The 7,997-nt window shown below is 44.5% G+C and overlaps 1 non-coding gene across 1 annotated transcript; it reads left to right on the top strand.

Annotated features, from left to right (window-relative positions):
* Nucleotides 1–6,623: 6,623 nt before the first annotated feature.
* On the top strand, nt 6,624–6,697 carry trnan-guu (transfer RNA asparagine (anticodon GUU)). The gene has a single exon. It is a non-coding gene; the product is annotated as a tRNA-Asn (tRNA).
* Nucleotides 6,698–7,997: the final 1,300 nt, after the last annotated feature.

The following is a 7,997-nucleotide window of genomic DNA, read 5'->3' as shown; positions in this document are numbered from 1 at the left end:
GAGAATCAGGCCACAAGGCCAATGACGCAGTCTAGTGACAGCCCACTTAACAATAAATGAGGTGCCACTCAGGCAGTGATTGTGTCCCTACCTCGGATGTCGGAGAGAAAGTTCAAGTTCTATCTGCTCCAGTGGGATGCAATAACATATCTGAAAGTTTTGCTGAAAGAAAATCCTATTCCCTGTTGCTTCAATCAACGCAGCAATGAACATCTTCTTCTCCATCTGTCTCCACTCCGTGGGACAGAGCTCTCCCCATCAGCAGATGCGTTAACCAATTTGGCCACGGGCAGGCATGGCTGGGGGTGGTATACACTTTGTCGCTGTCTCTCAAACACTGGAAGAAGGAAGGAGCGGAATGGGTGAAATCAGACTTGTGTAGAAAATTTTAAAGGCGATTTTTCATCAAATGATGTTTATCAGAGGCAGATGGAAAAAATGGAAAGGTTCCGGGAAAGATAGAAGTCAAAACGCGAGATTAGGCACTTCAGCAACTTAAAAAAGCGATCTTTCTGTGCAGCCTGTTTGATGTTCAGAATTTGTCTGCACACAGGGCGGACGTTCATTTGTGACCTCCACAGCAGGAGTTAATGTCTGACACCAACAGTCCCATGTTAAGTGAATCTGAGTGAAACACTCACTCACTGAGAGACATCCCCAACGGACTTGAGTTGCTGGGCTGCAGACAGTACAATGTGGAAGGGAGGGTTAATAATGAGCCATTGTTTCTCCCCCACCCGCTCCCTCACAGAGACAGGGAAAGTGACGTCATAAACCCATGCCATCATTCCCATGCAGAAAGAAGCCATTCAGCCCATCGAGTCCACATTGACTCTCTCTGCCTCTTGTATTTCTCTGTAGTCATTCACAATCGGTGATATCTGTCCCTAATAATGGTGAACTGTATCTGTGTCATGATGTATTCTCTCACATCCTGGTCCTTTTGCCATCCACGTCTGAAACAGTATGGGGAATTACTGCCAGGCCTGGAAAAAAAAGACTGCAGATAATGTGTTTCTACTTCACTGGTTTATTGCCATCTCAAAGGGGAAGTTTTACGATTCAGTTTGGAGCAGACCGACTGAGAACAGGAGAAGACATTTAGGTCTTCACAAGTGTATCAGCTCACCTGTGTGAACTTGGCCAGTGCATAAACATGAGATATTTATTTCAGATGCATGAAGCTGAGGGAAGCAGAGAGCTAATTAAAATGCATGATTCAGGTCACTGCAAACACATAGAAAATAGCAGATGATGGTTTCAATCCATCGATCTCTGGGTTATGGGCCCAGCACACTCCCACTGTGTCACTCTGCTACCTTGAATGATCTGCCTCTCAGGCAAGTATTCAGCTTTTCATGTGGAGTGCAGCATTTCAATTCGAGTTTGATGTTAAAAGTTCTTCACCATTGTTTTGTCGCACAGACGTGTCACAGCTGTGTAAATATAATCTGTCTAATTTCCCACATTCTGTTGGTCGATTTATAATTTCGCTCAAAATCACAAAACTTGTCACAGCTCAGACGGAGGGCATGCACCCTACCTCAGTTATGCTGCGTCTCCACAGTAAGCAAATAATTATCTCTTTTAGTATCACTCTTTGGCCGTCTCCCGGTAACATCTGCACAGGTACTTTTAACTTAACTATCCAATTCCATTTTGTGTTGATTGAATCTGCCTGTGTCACTGCCAGATCGTGATTTACCGACCCGAACCACTCCTTGTGTGAGAACGTTCTTCCTCAAGTCACTTTTACTTTGTTTTCCTCACGCCTTCAAATATCTGCCTAATCGTTCTCAATCCTTTCAGGCACGGAGTGGTAGCACTTTCATGCCTTTATTTCCTCTGTCCATGCTCTTCATGACTTGGAAGATTCATTTGGATCACTTTACAGCCTTACGTTCCCCAAGAACTGTCTAATCTTTCCAATCCATCTTCATTTCTGACAGACAGCTATGTTTTAATGCTTCAATATGTGGACCTATCTTCGATGCTCCATACTCACAACACCTTCTCTGCCTCCAGAAACAATTCTTTTGATGCAGCCTGGCCTGTTTTTTTCTAACAGTCTCCTATTTGTCTACCATTCACATGAATCTGTCCAATCACTTCATGATCCTACTTTCTGAAGTTTCACTCTCACAATTGAGAAACACTTCAGGCTAAGAATTCATTCAGAGTCGGATTGCCTGTGCGAACATTCTAAAACTCTAGTTCTTCCTTTGAACAAGTATATCCCTTGGCCGTGTTCACTCCAATGGGACCTGTACCCTATCCCAAAGTCAGGCATTTCGACTTCATTTCACAAAGCTGCTTTTTGAGATAATTAATTGGGTGCTTTGGCAAAACACGTTTGGTTGCTTAGGATGTAAAACTGGGACTTCTGTCATTTATAAATGCCGTAAGATCCAAAGCAAGAATTCTACGCCGGACCAAAGAGCCACTTGTAGATCACAGGGGCCAGTCCTCAACCAGCTGAGACTCGCTTCATGTGACGTAAATCCCACATTGCTTCAGGAATTCCAAGGAGCAAACAGTTTCCAGACCATCATCTTCTCATTCTGTCTCCCTGCTGCTGGGACGCTGCTGTTTGTCCATTACCCCAGGGCCGGGCCCTCTCATTAAATTATTGTTTTTCTGCCTGCAACCAGTGCTGAGAGATGTCAGTGCCCTTTCGAATTCCTCCTCTTCAGACACTTGAGGTGGGTGAGTCAGTTACATACATACACACACGTAATTATCAAAATGTGAACTTTCCCTCAATGTCTGTTATCTGAGAGATAGAAAGATGGTGTGCCAACAGGAAACAGAGAAATGGTCACAGGGCATTCTTCCCTCATGTGAATTAAAATAAGCCCCTTTCTGGTGCAGCCTGTTTGATGTTCAGGATTAGCTTTCAAACAGAAATCCTGCAGGCAATCTTTTGCAAAGCAGGCGTTGGTTTCGTTGCTGCTTCCTGAGCAGGAGTTAATGTCTGAGACCAAAAGTCCCATGTTAAGTGAATCTGAGTGAAACACTCACTCACTGAGAGACACCCCCAATGGCCCTGAGTTGTGGGACTGCAGACAGTACAACGTGGAAGGGAGGGTTAATAATGAGCCATTGTTTCTCCCACACCCGCTCCCTCACAGAGACAGGGAGAGTGACGTCATAAACCCATTGCTTCATTCCTGCGCAGAAAGAAGCCTTTCAGTCCATCGAGTCCACAGCGAGGCTCTGCCTCTTGTATTTCTCTGTAGTTACTCACAATCGGTGATATCTGTCCCTAATAACGGTGAACTGTATCTGTGTCATGATGCAGCCTCTGACATCCTGATCCTTTTGTCATTCACGTCTGAAAGATCGTCAGGAATTACTGCCAGGCATGACAAAAGAGACTGCAAGTAATGTGTTCAGAGATAATGGGAACTGCAGATGCTGGAGAATCCGAGATAACAAAGTGTGCAGCAGGATGTGCTCCTAAGATGCTACTTGGCCTGTTGGGTTCATCCAGCTGCACACTTTGTTATGCAAGTAATGTGTTTCTACTTGACCGGTTTATTCTCATCTCAGAACGGACGTTTTACTGTTCAGCTCAGAGCAGACCAACTGAGAACAGGAGAAATCCATTCAGACCTTCACAAGTGTATCATCGTACCTGTGTGAACTTGGCCACAACAAACTCTAAACATTTTCATGTCACATCTCTTTCTGCTTCTGTCCCTGCCTCACCTCCAGCTCCCTTTGACAGCCCAGCTCCGAGGTCAATGAGCTGCTCGATATAAACGCAGGCAGATCGTGAATTCAATCTTTACCTTGGCAACAGGTCCAGGGAATGTCAGGCACAAGGAACGGATTGAGAAGCGATGGGTTATCACATGGCTGGGTGAAGAGACACCAGGATTGCATCTTCCTATCTCCCAGATACTGATTCCAGGAACATGCATAGTGCCAGTTATTCCCAATCCCAATGGATGACGTGTCTGATTGCTAGATGAGGGCACAGTCAGTTCGACACCTTCCTGGCTCGGGTGCATTTTGAAAACGCTGTCCTGTCACTTCACAAATGAAGCTGACCACACATGATCATAGAGGGCTCCACCACAGAAAAATAAAACCTTCAGTCCATCGGGTCTGACCAGTTGAACTCAAGGCCTTGACTGTTCTTGGAACAAAATCAAAATTTCCAGAAAATTTCAAAAGGTCTGGCAGTATTTGTGAAGAAAAATCAGGGTTAACACTGTGGGTTGGCTGACCCTTTCTCAGGACTGACTGTTCTAGTCTTATTTCGCAGCAGATGGCTCACAGTGGATATCTCAAAACTGGATGACTTTTATGAAGGTTCGTGACTGTTCTGCAATGACAGGCAGTGAATTGCCTTCTCCCCACCACTGGTGCCCTGAGTGAAAAGTTTGTTTCCCACTGCTTTGAATTCTGTCGCATGCAAAATGGAGGGAACAAACAGCCCTCACACTTGTCTCCAGTCCCCCCCCCCCATCGCCCCGCCACAGTCAACAGGATTTGAACCAGCACAGGGATGCCCCAACAAATTTGGAGCCCTTTACAGGAACCACTTGGCCATGATTACTGCAAGTGGTATGATGCTGTTTATCTTCGCAGGATGCCTTCGGTGGTCAGTTGAGCTGTGGCAGAATAAATTCTTGCCTGGTTTGTTTGAATCCAATCACTCTGCAGATTTTTGAAGTATTAAATTTGGTACATGGTGATTCTGGTTGATTTAGCCCAACAGATAAAACAAATATTCATTTGCAAGCAAAATATAAATAGCAGGAAAATAGCTCAGCAGATCTGGGAGCAACTGTGGCCCAATAATTTGAGCCAAGTCTTCAGAACCTCTTCAGAACTCTGTTTTCTCCCTCCTGTAGTGCAGTGTCTGTTCATCGTTCTGACTCCAAGCATCCCCAGCTCTTTATGGAAGTAAGGAAATCAACATCAAAATACCAGTCTGGTCACTCACCGGACAAGATTTACATTTGGGGAATATTTTCCTGACTGCATTAAAGCCTGAAACAGTACAATCAAAAGGGAACTGGTGGATTGAGAACAGCTCTTGTTCCTTCCTCAGTGGCTTCAAACCCCCAACATCACATTTCACAGTCAAAAGCGACAGCCATTTGCATCACAGAAAATGGCGAGCACTTGTAGCAGCCCTTAAACCAGGCTCGTAGTGAATTCAAACTCCCACCTGCCTTGAATGGAATGATAATTGTCTTGTGTCAGCTGTACTTTTCCGAAATTGGAGCTATTTCACGAAAAAACAGCAGTGTTGCAGAACCAACGCACAGAATACTGCAGAAACTCAACAGGTCCAATGATATTGGTGGATAAAAAACAGAGGTGAGGTTTTGAGTGCAGCTGGATTCTTGTTCACAGCATGTGTGCCCTGAATGTCAATGCAATGCCAGAGCTGAGAAAACATGCACTTGTTTTGACAGAAATATAGCTGGCAGGATTTGACCCTACATGGGGAAACCCCAAGGGATTTCTAAGCCATTGCCTTAACCACTTAGCTACAACTACAGGCCACTGACCATCTGTTAATATTTCTCATGAAATGGTTCTAACAGGAAAGGTGAGTGCTCGATTTGTGATGTCTGCACCACGACCCTAATATTTCCTGTCACCCTGTACTTGATCAGAACAGAGTCGGCTGTTGTGGGATTGAACTGAACTAAACACATTGATGAACGATAGAGTGGATGGAACGGATCCATTTCCATGAGCAGAGAGATTGACTGCCAGGGCAATGGGTCGAGAAAAAATTATGTCCTTGTATTTTAATCACGCCTTTCACCACCACCTAAATCGCAGCCAACGAAGTACGTTTGGAACAGATTCATCTTTGGGAAATCTAACGTGCAAATCAGGGTAGTTGGTTCAATGAGAGGCCGAGAAACAAAATGTTTCAAATACTTACAACTGGGGCTGGGGACGCCAGTGAGTTCACACCGAACTTTGGAGGCTTGTTGTGTTCTGATTTATACCCGAGTGTGTTATCTCAGGGAAACGAGTTGCCCATTTAAATCAAAGATAAGGTGGGTGTTTTCACACTCAGGGAGAAGCAAATCTGTGGAATTCTTGAAAACAGAGGCTGTCCTGGCTCGGTATATTCAAGGCTGAGACAGACAGACATTTATTCATTTCAGGAGTCAAGGGCCACGTGGATAAGGCAGAACAGTGGTGTTGAGGATTACCAGATCAGCTTGGACCTCATTAAAATGTATAGCTGACCTGATTGGCCAAATGGCTAACATCTGTACCAATTGCTTATCTGTCATTTGGAAAATGCTAGGGAACAATGTAAAGGAAGAAATAGCGGAACATTCACCAAAGATGACCGCAGTCAAACTGAGTCAACATCGTTTGATGAAAGGAAATCTGCACTTGACACTTTTCCAAGAGTTGCTTACTAATGTTAAAAATGGAGCTCATAAAGGGAGACCGTGGATGAAATGTACATGAATAAGGGCCAAATGCTGGCAAATGGGGTTAAATTAATTTCAAATATCTGGCCAGCATGGAAGAGGTGCACCGAAGTGTCTCTTTTCAAGCTGTCCATCTCGACGAAGCGACACTTGCTCATTCCCAATTTAATTGTTTGTTGGCAAATGCCAGTAGAGCCAGTCTCTGTGGCGCAATTGATTAGCGCGTTCGGCTGTTATCTGAAAGGTTGGTGGTTCGAGCCCACCCAGGGACGCAGTGCTTTTCAACTCTTAACCCAATGACCCATTCTCCAGGGTGCTTTTTGGCTGCCAGAAGATAACCATATTTGCTCATCATGAATCGAGCGAAACCCAACATAGACAGGTCTTAACGTGCAGCCGAGGCTAAAATGACAAGGCGAACGCAGTTGCAGACACACCAAAGCATAAATGCTGTCTGTGAGACAGCTCGGCTTGTTTGTGTCATGAACTACTTGCACAAGTGGAAGCGGGGCAATCCCAAACTGCGCTTCCACTATACTGGGAGTTTAGTCCAACGCCACTTTCCGGAAAATGCTCTCATAAGGAAAATGAAAGAAAGGATGAGAATGACCCATGAAAAGTGATGATTAACAATCACAATCTCAAAGGGGCTGGGTTTCCCTTCTGATCAACAGTGTGGGTGTGCCTGCCCGGCAACGATTGCAGCGGATTGAGATAGCGGCTCATCAGTTCCCTTCTCCAGGACAGAAATGAAGGAAATGAGAGAAATTTAACAAAATTTCACATCGCAATTATCCTCCTTTTCACCATCACAGCAAATAACTGTGGTAAGAATTAATGGAGGATTTGATTTCACAGCAGCAATAGGGTAACGATCTTCATTCGCTTTCAGTGAAAAGAGTGAACAATGCATCTTGCCTGGAACATGAAGCAGCAGAGCAGCCTGCTGGTTCCTCAGATCATGCTGGGGACATTCCATGCCTTAATGGGCCGAACGGTCACTGTGTATACAGTAGGTTTTCTGTGATCTCTGACTTTTTTTTCTTATTTAGGATTTTGAAATTGTCTGCACCAAAATGTGCGTCTCATTCACATCTGTTCCGAAGAGAGGTGGTCTCAATAGGGCTCCATTTAACAACATTGTGCACTGTTCTCAAATCTGGAAAACAAATCCTCATGGGCAATTTTACACCCCCGCAGTCATGGAGCTTTTCATTCTGTGACATGACTCACCGTACACCAACTATAATCACCGTTTCTATGTTCAAGAATATGCAGCAATTTACATACATCTCTCAAAGAAGAGTGAATATCTAAACAGATACAAATTTTCAGCAAGAAACAACAGATTATTGTTGATGGTTGTTTTGTCACTGATAACTTGTTTCCAGTGTTGTTTCAACAGGCTCTGTGCAAGGTCACGTGATGTATGTGGCAGACACAGAAACATAGTAGCAGGAAGAGGCCAGTCGGTCCTTCCAGCCTGGTCCACTATTTAATATGATCATAGGCATCATCCAACTCAGTTCCCTGTTTTACTTCTCATTCCATATCCTTTTGTCCCATGAGACC

The sequence above is a fragment of the Stegostoma tigrinum genome, unplaced genomic scaffold, assembly GCF_030684315.1.
Source record: "Stegostoma tigrinum isolate sSteTig4 unplaced genomic scaffold, sSteTig4.hap1 scaffold_179, whole genome shotgun sequence".
In the NCBI taxonomy this organism is placed as follows: Eukaryota; Metazoa; Chordata; class Chondrichthyes; order Orectolobiformes; family Stegostomatidae; genus Stegostoma; species Stegostoma tigrinum.
This window is presented reverse-complemented; position numbering and strand designations above follow the sequence as displayed.